The 13,593-nt window shown below is 38.0% G+C and overlaps 1 protein-coding gene across 4 annotated transcripts in view; it reads right to left on the reverse strand.

Annotated features, from left to right (window-relative positions):
- Positions 1-13,593, reverse strand: part of MOCOS (molybdenum cofactor sulfurase) — a 208,428-nt gene that overhangs the window by 164,378 nt on the left and 30,457 nt on the right. The window lies entirely within an intron of this gene.

Below are 13,593 nucleotides of genomic sequence, written 5' to 3' on the forward strand. Positions count from 1 at the left end.
AACCTTCACAGAGAGTTGCCATTCACAAATTTTAAATTACTTACAATATGCTGTGAACCTCAGTGACTATATTCTAAGCCATCAAGTTCACACACGCTCTCCTTCTGTAGCAACCCACGTATGCTTGAGAGAAATTGCTTCTGAACATGCCTAATTTCAAAGTCTTCATTTTATACACTGTATGTAATCAAAATTTTTATTAAACGTGGCCAAACAATCTGTCTCATTTAAAATGAACATCTCAGAAAATGTAAAGGTCCATTAAGCTGTTAATTATGCACTATAACTCCAAATTATTGAAAAGTTACTTTGAATATTGTTTTCCCAAATGCTTAATTTCATATTTAGCTAGTTCTACTGCCATAGTTACTATATTGGTCAGGTATATGATAAGAAGTCAGTATAGCCACACGAGCAAAATTCTTACATCTAGAAAGAGGGAACAAAAAGAGAGTGTTTAATTTCCATTTCTCTTGTTTGAGTTTTATACAGGGAATTTGACTATATAGGTACAAAACACAAATCTGTTAATGTAGAAATATAAGTATACCCTAAAGGTAGAGTGATTCTGCTACAGTAATGGTTTTAGTGATTTGATAGCTCAAATTCTTTGCAAGTAAACATCAATTAGACTTGAAAATGAAAGTCAAGCAAGTGACATATCAAATACATATATATACTGCTGGTTTTAAATTACTTATAATGGAGGTGAAAAAATACTTTAGGCTGTGAAAATAAAACTGAGATGACTCCAAAACACATAAACCACATATAAACATATTCAAAAAGATTGCTCCTTATTATAAATGGTTTTGAAACAGTTTGAATGCAGGTCTTTGTGTGCAAAAAAACCCTTCCAGTGAAACATTCAAATTTGACTATTCCAAACTCAAGAAGCAGCAACTCTTTTTTTACATAATAGCTAATTAATTAGATCTTGCTTCCTATCATGTACTCTTGCCAAATAAAATTGTATTTCTTATCCTTAAAGGACTCTGTATCCATCTTCGCTTTTTGTTTGTAGCAATGTGAATCATATGATACTGAAAGTTAAGGAGAAAAAGGATGAAGCACATACTAATTATTCCAAAAGACTTGTAACTCAAAGCACAGTATTCAGTATTACATGAATGTTGACAGTTATTTTTCCTCTTTCTCCGTTCCTATTCAATTTGGTGTACACACCTTCTCACAACACTGAAAATGAAGTAATTAGCACTGCTAAGTGTGAACTTATTACATCTTGTAGAAGACTTTGTCAGGGGACTCTCCCTCCTCTAAGCCTTATGACCTTTCTATAGGAACTTAGTCAGCCAAATGGCTTTCTAGCATCTTATCACAGCTACATAGTTTAAAAATGGCAGGACACCCAGCCAGAATTTGTGATCAATCCCTCTCCACTTGGCAAGGTCTGTGACAGCTCTGAATTGCCAGGCATGAACTCCTCATTTACAGCAACACACCCCGTTGCATTGTCCACAGGGTGCAGCCAGAAGCAAAATCCTTCTCGGTATTCCAGATTCCAGCAGCAGATACCGGGTGCTTTAGCCCTATTGTTGATACTTAAGTGTTTACAGCTCTGATTTTCTTGGGTTACAACCAGGGGGAAATTTACCTCAGCTCTTTTTCACACAATTGAAAAAGAAATACCTGAGGAAATCAAAAGGGCCCGAAATTTACCAAAGAAAACAACAGGAGTATTTTGTTGAACACAAAAAGCTTTGAAATATATCAGCACTATCTTTCAAATTATAATAGTTGTTCAGGGCCTGAGACTTCAGATTAAGAGAATTAAATTTCCAAAATTCAGTGGAGTGTGTGCTTATTTAATTAAAAGCAGACAGAATTTCATTTGCACTTCATTGTTAAGAATACCACCTATAATACCACATTTTCACAATGCAGCTTAGCTCCAATTTATACTAAAAGCATACTTCATCAAACTCATTCTGAAGTTCATTAGAAAAGCTAAATGCCAGTACTATTTGCTATGGCAATCCCATCCAATTTAGATGTTTAAACAGGCAAACACGGTCAGATAAACTCACAGCAGAGTGTGAATGTTCTATGGTTTTTCAGATGAAGTCTTCTGTATCCAAACCTCTACTGCAAGCTGCATGATATAACCTTGATTTTAAATTTTCACAGGTACGGCTCAAGGCATTGAAAAACTATCTTGCTTGTGTGTGTGCCCATAAAGTAAACCAGTTTATTTTATTTTCCTCTCAGAAATGAAGCAGCATTAACTCATCACTGTGGCTATGTCCCACACAGCAAGGACAGAAAGTTACCCTTGTGCACTGCCTTCAGACAATGCATATGTAAGGTTAACACAGAACTTTCCCCCACCCAAAGGGCAGAGAAGGAGACCTAAAACAAGCAAGAGCATACCATTTACTATGACAGCCACTCAAGACAGCTGACAAAGGTTCCGGGAATGCTGGAGGCCTCCCTCCTTCATCTAAGCCATTTTATCAGCCAAGTAGGAGGGAGGAGAGGCACTGCCCCTACCTATTTTGGTTAAGGCATGTCTGGTTAGCTGAATTATACCATGGTTTTGTAGGTTATTTCCTCGGCTGAGGTAACCTGCTGCTGAAAGATTTACGAACTCCTTTCAGCTGACCTGCAACACACTGAGCTCATCACAAACACAGGCAGTTTGTGCTGGAGTCATGGACAGTAATGCAGAAATAACCTGCTGGTAGCACATTCTTTACATAGCTGGAACATGACCAAGAAGAGTTAGAAGGTCTGTTTCAATCTAGGCTCTGCCTAGTCACTGCCTTCATACACTGTCTCAGCCACAACACTTCAGAGGACCATCAACTGGTCTCATTCCAGCTTCAAAGCATGGTAACACCGACATTACTAACCAGGCAGCCTGTAATAACAATTATTGTATGTTGTAGTGTGTTTGTTAAGTTTATTGTATAGCTCCCCCATTTTGTATTGTTCCCCCCGCTTTATGTAAATGGTTTTGCCCTTCCCAGTTTTCCCGCCACTGGCATTAACTGTCAGTTAAGTTATATAATTCCTCCTCCCCCTTTATTTCTTTATATGTGGACTTTCTCTCCTCCCTGGGCCCAGTCAATCACCCCCCACTCCTCCTAGCTTTCCAGAATCTTCTCCTCTCTGGGGGTTGTGGTTGGCTGAGGTCCCGGGGCCCCTCCCTTGCCTTATGCTTATTGGTTCTTTTACGCTGTGTTTCATGATAAATTCATTCCCTAGTCTCCCCCTATTGGTTACTTGTATACCCCTCCTTCGTACACCCACCCCCTTTATAACCTTGTTTCACACCCCCCCCCGCCCCCCCCCCCCCCCCATTCGGGGTCTCTCCCTGGATGTCGTCTTGGGTTGCGCATTAAACCTGACTTGACGCCATCGAGAATCCAGCTCCTTATTCCCCGTCGCGTTGGCACCGAGATCGGTCCGCAGGCGAGCACAGCCCGAGGCCCTCAGACGCCGAGGGGTGCTCGCATTGGATTGCAGCTGGGTGTCGGCCTGCCCTCTGCTAGCCGGACACTGACCACCCAGGCCAGATACACCCGTGCCACAATTGCAAATGTCTTATTAAATGATGGCAGATAAAATTCAAATTACCAAAACTGTCCATAAATACCTTTTGCTGGGAAGGAACCATTCCTCAAGCATGTTACTGAATTATTATATGGTGTACAGGATATTGATGGAGTTTGCATTAAGTATTTTAGCATAAAGTTTTACATATGTGGCTGGCTGTTTGTTCCTTGGAAGGCCAGACAGGCACTTCCCAGCAAACTTGTACATGGGGACTTTGGGGTTTGCAGTGCATTGGTGTGGGACTAAAGGCTTTACAGCCCTGCAAGATGAGCAAGGCAGCTATTGCTTAACAGAACATTTTGGATTCTTGTTTTCACCTTCCACAAGAAGACAGATATGTGTGAAATAAAATAACTTTCAGCTTTTATGAATTTACAGCAAGATTGTATGCATCTTGGGACAAGCTCTTACCAGCAGGCTGATCTCTTTCTCCTTTTGCAAGTTAGCTGGACAGTCGTTGAACTGGAAGTTTCACACCCAGCTTACCAGAGAGTCACACTCTTAAAAGAAGACGTAATTCAACAACATACAAGATTTTGGCACCAGGATTTTGGAACCAACAGGTCAGCAACAATTTTTTTAGCAGGGGAAAAGTAACTAGGATTGTGCCTCACACCTCTGCTGCAGAGTGCTTCCCTTGTTAGTACAGGAGCCTCAGCCCTATATTCTAGAGGTCAGTTTTAATATTGCTCGTATCTTCCATCCTTTTGTGGTTTTGTGTTCATTTTTTTTCCTTCTTGTAAAGCAATACTGTTTTCATACATAGTTTACTCAGAAGTCAGAAATATCTGGTCTGTGACCACTGACAGATATTGCAAAAAAGTGTTTCATGTGTCTAAAATCTCCTTTTTATCACATGACAGGTTTGTAAAAAAAAAAAGTATTGAAAATTTAAACCCTTTTATTAAGGTAAAAACATACAAACTAAAAGAAGCGGTTAGTGGATGGCTGAGAAAACCTGTGTGTTGGAAACATCATTTGAGAAACATTGTCTGCGATCACTGGATTCATTACAAGACTAAGGCATCTCCATAAAAACCAAAGTACATACATCAAACTCCTCTAAACAGTCTCACTATCCAAAAGCTTGAAATAAATTCTAAAGTATTCACAACATGGTATTGAGCTGGCACTCAATAATATCAATGATGCAATTTTCTTCTGCCTTGACACAAACCAAATACACTAATAAAACCTAGCAAATTAAACCTGGATTCACTAAGTGTTATTAACCTTAATATAAAGGACACAGTTATCTTAAAAGTCTTGCTTTGTTTATCATTCACATTCTTTGTTTATCATTCATATTTTACCATCACTTGTGCTGCTTCTTAAAGGCAGTCTTTAATTTCAAGGACACCATCTTTGCTTACAACCTTCAAACTAGAAATAAAGTTTAAAACAGGTAAGAAACTTGAATCAATGCAATCAGCAGAAAAACAATAGAAAGAATAATGAAAGTTAGAAGGAACTGATTAATATTGCCAGCATACACTACAAAGTTCTATCTGAGTTTTAGGTACTTATTTGCTATTATTTCAAATTACCAATTAAAGTTAGTGCATTTAGCTTCAAAACAGAATGCTTAAAGTGATCAAGTTTAATCAAATTATTTTCTCTTCTTTAAGTCATTGTGGTACCCCTAAACAAAAACTCTCTGTACAAAATCTCACAATCTTCTTTGATTTTTGCTCCATTCTTGTAAGTATCAACCAGTTTATGGACCACATTATCACTTCCAGCCTTGCATGAAGTTTCCTAACAAAAACAAACAAGAAAGCTCACGTTCCAACAACTTTATTACACTCTAGAAGAATTCCCAGAAAGATGTGCTTTCTTTCTGTCTGGAAATCCATTGTGCCACCAGATTTGCTCTATTTGTTTGAAATGCTCATGCCATTTTCTTAGCTTTACAACACTTTTGTTCTTCCCATAGCACCCAGAACACTTGTTGAGGTCACACTACAATTTCAAGAATTTTTCATTCCATCTCAATTACCAAACCCTCAATTGCCAGGCTACAAGATTTACTTCAACAACCCCATTCTATTTTGTCACACACTTCAGAAAGATTAGGGTAATTTGGATCAAGCCCAAAGACAAAGTCATTGAGATTGGCATGGGGGATGAAAATTGCGTTTTGGAAGTAGCATCTAGAGGAGTTTACCTTGCTCAGCCTATGAAAACAGGTCTCCGCTACTTAAATACATCAGAAGGGGTTAATAGTAGAACAGACCACAAAAGCCTACAAGCAACACAAAATTTGGGTGTAGGAACAAAAGGACATTGGTTTCTCAAGACCCACTGTAAGAGGGAGAATTCTGCTCCTCATAATGGGGAAACATCATCAACAGTAGATGAAAAGTACTCTGTAATAGCTGGAGATGAAACACAAAATCCTGAAGGTTACATGCATTCCCATACTCTTTAACCATACCAGCTGAGATATGTTTCTGACCTGGCTTTCCTGAAACCTGGCACCCTAAAACCCCTACTGGGCACACACAGACTCATTCCATCCCTGTCCAGGTCAAGGTGGCTAGGTTATACCACACCCTCACCCCCTGACAGTCACTGCCCATCTTTCCAAACTCCTCAGTTTTTTCTGCTGCTGCAGTGCTCGTTGGCTCTGCTCCCTGTGGTGTTTAACACATCCCCTGGGTAGCCTGGAAGCTGTGCAGCTGTCTGCCTTTTGCCACAGAAAAGTTTTCATCAGGGCAGCCATGAGCTCAGCAACAGGCTGTTACACATTTAATGAAGAGAGCTAGCTGGCACTGCCTGCGGCCAGGTGCAGTCTCAGTGCTGGGGGACGGAAAAAAACTGCTAAGAGACATGGGATATTAACTGAGAATTTCAGCAAGACAGCACGTCGGAGACGGCAGCAAAAAAAAAAAAAAAAAAAAAAAAAAAACCCAAAAAACCAAAAACAAACAATAAAAAAATCCAACGGTGTTAGGACTACAGCATCAAGCATGGCTGCTGTAAACAACCTGCTCATTAGAGAAAGGGAGCTGAAGGCTTGTGCCATCATTTGACAAAGTAAATGTGTCTGCTCAGTGTATAAGATCAGATGAGCTACAGATAGTCTGGAACAATGCAGAGAGGAAATTGGCGTTATCACAGATGAGAAGGCAGCCATAGTTACACTTGATGTATCAGGAGCAGAAGATAATTCTAAGGTTACATCAGAAAAAAGAGTAAAAAGAAATGTGATGAAATCATTCAAACACTGCAGAGGCACCTACCCCAAAGTTGCTACTACTTGCACATCATATCTGCTTCTGGACAAAAAAAATAGCAGAAGATCCTGAATACATTGCTATATTCAGGAGATGAAAAGTTCACTAGTAGTTAAAATATATATATATTCATAATTTAAATGGTAAGTCATTAATTAGTTATCCCCCATTCATAATAATAAAAACATAGGCAACACTAATAGCTATTGACTTAGGTGGACTTTAAAATATAACTACTTCAGTGGATATCAGTGTTTAAAGTATTCAAAATCGTGATCACTAAGGATCATGCAGTGGGGGCAACAAAAACAGTACCAAAGTGCCAAGGGAACAGAACAGTAAGTAGAGTCAGAACAGGGAGTCAGAATTTTGAATGGGAGCAAAAAGACTCATAGTGCAAATGATGACTTTCTAAGGACTCAAATCTGCTATCAAAAGTGCAGCAAGGAGGGGCTCAGATGGAGAATAAAGGATGAGTGCAAAACACTGTCTTGCAGCAGCAATGATACCAGGAATTTCAGATGGATTGAGACACATATGGCAGGCACCATGGAAGCCCTTGGGAATGTTTTAGTGTGTCCTCAACAGCTTAATTATAACAATAAATGAAATACTCATATTGCTTTGCAAGTGGAATGAATAAGATTTAAAATGGAGCTCAAAACTGGGTTTGCTAACTTCTCAGAAAGATTATTAGAGACTATTTTAAAAGGCCCAGAAATAAATTATCTCTGTGTTTCTAAAAAAATAGATGACTTAGTATTTCCCAAAGTTATGATTTTAAACATGAAAATAAGGTATGAACAGCACAAGTTAAATTTTTTCATGCACTTCTTGCTGCAGAATCATTGAGTCAGTTTCAGATGGAGCAAAACAGAAAGTGTCCATAGGCTTCAAAAAAATAAGACATGAAAAAAAAAAAATCAGCCGAATTTTGAATAACATACATAATTGGAGATGGATTTCCAAATTTCTTGACTTCAGTCAGATGGAGCACCTCTCCAATGCTACATAAGTTGTGCTGAGAAACAGCAATGCACTGAAGCCAAAACAAAGTTGTCAAGCATAACAGGTGCACACAGGGGATGGCAGAAATTATATTTGTGCTAAATATCTGGTCTTCCAAAAGCCTCACTTGAAATACAAATAATCATGTAAGCCCCTAATGAAGTTGTCAGGCTCCCCTGGAGTTGGCAAAGGAGCAGCTAGTGCTCCCAGCAGCCAGGAAGGACAATGTTACTGCTCCTTGGATAAGGCAATGCAAACATCACCGGAAACGTCATCCACTGGTGTCTCACAATGCTGCTTCCTAGGAAAAGCAGCTGCAAAGCCAGAAGAGGCAGGAACGCTATATTTCTTCTGTAAGTATTGTATAGCCTTGGGAGGGGAAAAAAGCTTCCATATAAATCCTGAAAAAGACAAAGAGACTGATAAAATGAAAAAAAAAAGGAATTTGTATTGGATAAATTTCACTATTTTTTTTAGTGTTTTGTTCCAGTTGGACTATCTCATTCATCAGCTCTTGTGCCCTTTCAAAGACCTCCCCATGGGTGCAGAGGCCATTGGGTCCCTGCCAGAAAAGCAGCTGAGGATGCATCAAGGCTGTGTGCATTTAAAAAATGTGAACTAAACAAGCGCCTGAATCCAAGTAAGCCTGTACCACTCTCCCTACTCTGAATGTTATCTAGAGAGCAATGGCACAAAAAGATCTCATTTAAACTTAGTCTCCATAACTGCTTAGTCACAAACACATTATAAAAGCAGAGTCCTGAGGGGTTTTTTTCTGAATCAGAAAGAAAAAAAAAAGGTTGCATCCAGTCTTTTTCAGACCTCAATGTAAAACATTTTAGCCACCCATACTAATAAAACTCAGAATTTCCCAGAAGCATTTAATCCTTTTTGTTCATAAACTAGCAATCGTGACTTCCAGCTTTTAATTTATTTTACTGAAGAATTTGTTTCTTTCAATAAATGAAGAATTCCAGATTTGACTCTTTATGCAACAAAGATTAGTCAGGGAGCATGACAGTGCATGTATCAATTTTATTTGCTACTCTCCATATATATGAAGGTATACAGCTGACTACCAGAAGAGTAACAGAAGGCACTAGCAATTCCTTTCTAAAGCTTCAGGTCATCAAGTTAATGATTAATGAATTTATTAAAATAGAGCTGAAAGTCCGGGAGCAAAGTTCCAAAGTAAAACAAAGTAATTTTACTTGTTCTTAAAACAGTCTCCTAGCTCATTCAAAAATGACCAGTTACCCTGACCAGAAGCTTTTTACTACCTTGCATAAGATTGCAAAGAGTAAACCCTCCAAAAGTAATAGATTGACTCATGGAAACAACTGTTTATAAAATGGAGTCCTTTGCAGAAAAGGCTGGTGTGGCTGAGGGAAAAACAAGAAGGATTTGCACCAAAGCCCCTGCTGTGCTGTCACTCAGCACATGACAGAGCCCACAGTGGGGTCATCAGACACTCACTGGGGGCACACTTGGAGTGTTTAATTGCACGCCTAAATAATTTCGTGAACCACAAGGAAAAAGTCAGTCCTTTTGCCTAAACTCTTCCAAAAAACCTATCCATTATTCCTAATTATCTTCTAATGCCTCTCTCATTTGCATGTACAGCATCACTGCAGTGAGCACGGTGACCTTTTGCTGGACTTCTCCAACTGTGGTGCTTCAGAGTTGTCCCACTGAGCAGTGGGATCAGGAAAAGCAGTGATTGCAAATGGTGCTCTAAAACAAGCACGCAAGAGGGCTGAACCACCCTAGATTGGAAACAAGGTTTTCAAGCTGATGGGTGTCACTAAGGAGGACAAGATGCACTGCTCAGATGTCACTCATCCATACGGTCTCCCGTCAATGACCTTTGCAAAGAACAAATCAATACTAAGAAGATACTGTATCTACTGCTTCTTACTGTGCAGGAAAGGTCAAGCCATTTTCATGTATGTTTCAGTTCCAACATTACTGTTTTCAGACATGGAACTGCTTAAACTCAGGAATTAAAAAAAAAAAAAAATCTCTGTCTTGAACAAAGCATCATTTCAAAATGTGTTAACTTAAAGAAAAGGCTTGGAAGGGAAAATTATTTCTTAAGCAAGGTATGATGCTTGCAGAGGAAATGTAAAGTTCTATCTTGCTATCATGAAATGTTCTCAAAAATACAATGCAAATGAAATTATAAAGAGCACTTATGAGACTGCTTCCTTAGCATAATCTGGTACCACTTGTGTGTTTTACCACAGAAACAAATATATTTTTAAAACACTGAGCCATTTACAGTCGTTTTGTGCATGCCCATGTTTTTGATTCTATGTACTGATTAATCTCTTACAGCTCACTAGATAGCATATTTTGAGAGAAGCTCTTATAGAAAGACATGTTTTGGCCCTATATTTTAACTTGATCCCATTTATCTCCTTTTAGCTTCAGTGACAAAATTCTGTAATTTACATTTTGCCATGGTCTAGGAGATGCTTGATACCAAAATCATAACTGAAATTTCTGGCCTTTTTAAAAAATATATATTTGAATTCCCAAAGCATTATTCAGCTTAACACTTCATAGGACCTGAAAGTTCAAGGATGAACATCAAAATTCTATTACAACACTGTGCATACATGAAAAAGTATCCTGTTATATATCTTAAACATACCACAGATTTCAAACTTCAGTCGGGTTCTGGTTAGAAGACACTGATGACTATTTGATATCGCAAGCGCAAGATCCACAAGGACAATGTGTTAAAATATTCAGAAATCTAGTATTTTAAAATGCTTGCATATGGGAAAAGGGTCATTTAATACTCAGTGTAATGAATTTCTGAGTTACATTAACTGCAGCATCATACAGAGATATTGTATACTCCCGTTCTCTAGCTGTGTGGAAGTGGAGCAATGGCAATGCCATACATCCATAAGCAAAGTAATAAAAAAGGATCTATAATCTTTGGACACATACATGTAATGCATTTATTCAAGGTTTATTATATTTCTTGTTTCCTCTTTCAGCACCACTCATGGTTAATGTTGAGTATGCACAATGCTTAAAATCACTCAGCTGCCCACATTAAGAAAAGAGAAGCAATATTTTAAAGAATAAAATAGTTATTTCTAATTTTATTGCACTTGAATTGGTTAAGAGGTAAAGCATCTTTTTATAATTTTGTAAATCAGAGAAAACATCCATTGACTCAATTATTTATTCATGTTACTCTATTGCAAAGCCACATTCGAAGAATGGTTTCTCTCTGTCAAGCAGATATGAAGGTAAAACCAAATCCCTCAGCTTTGCACCATTGAACAGCATACACTGACAGATTTGCTGTTACCCATATCAGCAAATATAAATCTGAAATTAGGTTTGGTGTTAATTTTTAATTAGTTGATTGTGCAATCACTTTGGAAAATCAAATTTAAAAAATAATTAAAAAAAACCCAACATTTTCTTGGAATCAAACACTGAAAAAAGCTATACTTCAGACTGCAACATGTGCCAAAACCAAATTACAAGCTAGCAACTAATTTTAAGATTTCCAAAACTACCTGCTGAATTTCACTGAGGAAATCCAATCCACTGTGATGCAGGACAGAGCTGCCTGTCTCCCTGTCTTGTCATACTGCTTATTTTGATTAGTTGCAATGGCATAGAGGTATAGATTTTTAATATACTTTTATTGCATTTTGGATAGCTGACTTATTGACAGTAGGTTTGGGGCATTTTCTTCCTGAATTTTTATGACTATGTCTTTTTGACAACTGTGCTTTTAAATTTTTTATTGGGAGTTTAAAAATGGCTGCATTTCTTTAGGGACCAGTGAAAAATTTTATTAGGTGTAATATCAAAAAATGTTCATTCAGATGCAGAGGACATTTTAAAAAAACAAAACACACAAAAACCCCCTCAATACTAACATTGGTATGTTCTTGTCATCTCCCATTCCGCCCTTAAAAAGTCTCAAGCTCTTTTAAAGCAGCATCCAAAATAAAACATGCTGAAAATGGAAGTTCTTTTCAAGTGATCTAGGTTTTTACACAGTGAAAGCCTATTTCCTTACTCTCTAACAACAAAGCACACACAGTACAATAGTAATTATTCTAAAAACAGTTCCACTTCCTACTGTGCCTTCATAAGCAGAACTGTGAAACAGCAACATTGCAAGAGCACTCAGTAAATGGAAATCGGAATGCTAACTCTGCATGCGAGCACACAGGTCTGATCAAAAGACTCTGCAGACTGTGGGTATTGCTGTAACTGGCTGTAAGTGTCTGCTTCTGAAGACAGCTATTCCTCATGTATTCCAGCGACCTGAGTGGGTCGCTGGGGTGGTGAGAGAGAAGGACGAGAATCTTGTTTCTTGATCAGAAGGCTGGATTTATTGATATATGATATAAAATACATTATTACTATACTAATAGGAATAAAGAGAGAAGTTTCAGAGGCTGCTAAGCTAAGCTAAGAATAGAAAGAATCTAAAAACAAGAGAATTCTCTGTCCCTGTGTTCCAGAGAGTTTGCCCTGTGATTGGCTCTAATATTGTACACATGGAACATGAACCAATCACAGGTGCATCCTATTGCATTCCACAGCAGCTGATAACAATTGTTTACATTCTCTTTCTGGGGCCCTTGCTTCCGAGAAAATGCAGAAATCTGAAAGAAAGAATTTCTGTGAAAAATGTCGGCGACACTCATGGGTAGTCTCTTTCATTTCATTTGGCCATACATTAATAGGTTGTCATCCTGCACAGCATTAAGAGAGGGCTGTGGCAGAAGCAAAAAGAAATGCTTTCTCCAGAAAGTTGGTGATGGGAAGGGGGAAACAGATTGTAGCCAGCAGCAGCATCCAACCAGAAATTCTTGAGTTTTTTACACTGCCATACAAACAGTCAGAGAAAATGCAGCAGAAAGGTATAAAACAGATTTTCTTCATTACAACTATGAACACTACAATGCTATTGATCTGAATTCTGTGATGTATTTTGGAGAAATATTTACTTTCAAGGAAGACGATAAAATAGGAATCCATTACGTTCTTTACTTGCCTTAAGTGCGTCATTAAAAGCAGGGAAATAAACTCAAAGCATCCATATTCTGTGATATAAATACATTTTACAAAGTAGCAAGAGTTTTCTGAAACAAATCCCTAAAACCAATAACCAAGTGCCTAAGTGGTATATTTCATCATGGTGTCAATCATGACAAATCACTTGCAAGGTGTGTACCTTCAGCACACTCCATCGTGAGCTTTCAAAGGAATACTTTGTTTAGAAAATCAGTTCATTTTCTTGCCCGTACCCAGAAACCCCAACACTCAATTTTACCTTTTTTTCTTTCTACTCTTAAAAGTTATACTGAAAATGCTTTAAATGGTATTTTATTACTCCAATGGAAGTAAGTACCTGCTGTAAAACAACGTACACATTCCCATAAGGTTTTTGCAAATTCCCACAAGCCATTACACCCTATTTAATTTTATCTGAATTTTAACATGTCTTTGCACCTAGTCCCACCTTACTATCTTACCATACCATCTTACTAATAATCACTTCTGAAATTCCAAGTCCTACATCTTAATTAAAACTGTGGACTTCTATTACAGTACTAAATTAACTACAGGACTTTGAGGATTTGGGCATCTGGGAGGAAAAGAATTGATATGATCCAAGACTTGATTGGATCATACCCAAATACCTTTTATTTTAAGAGCGAGGTGTTTCCTTTAGGTATTACAGATGATCCTTAGAAAATGGCATCACATCGAAGTA

This window comes from Ammospiza nelsoni, chromosome 1 (assembly GCF_027579445.1).
Source record: "Ammospiza nelsoni isolate bAmmNel1 chromosome 1, bAmmNel1.pri, whole genome shotgun sequence".
In the NCBI taxonomy this organism is placed as follows: Eukaryota; Metazoa; Chordata; class Aves; order Passeriformes; family Passerellidae; genus Ammospiza; species Ammospiza nelsoni.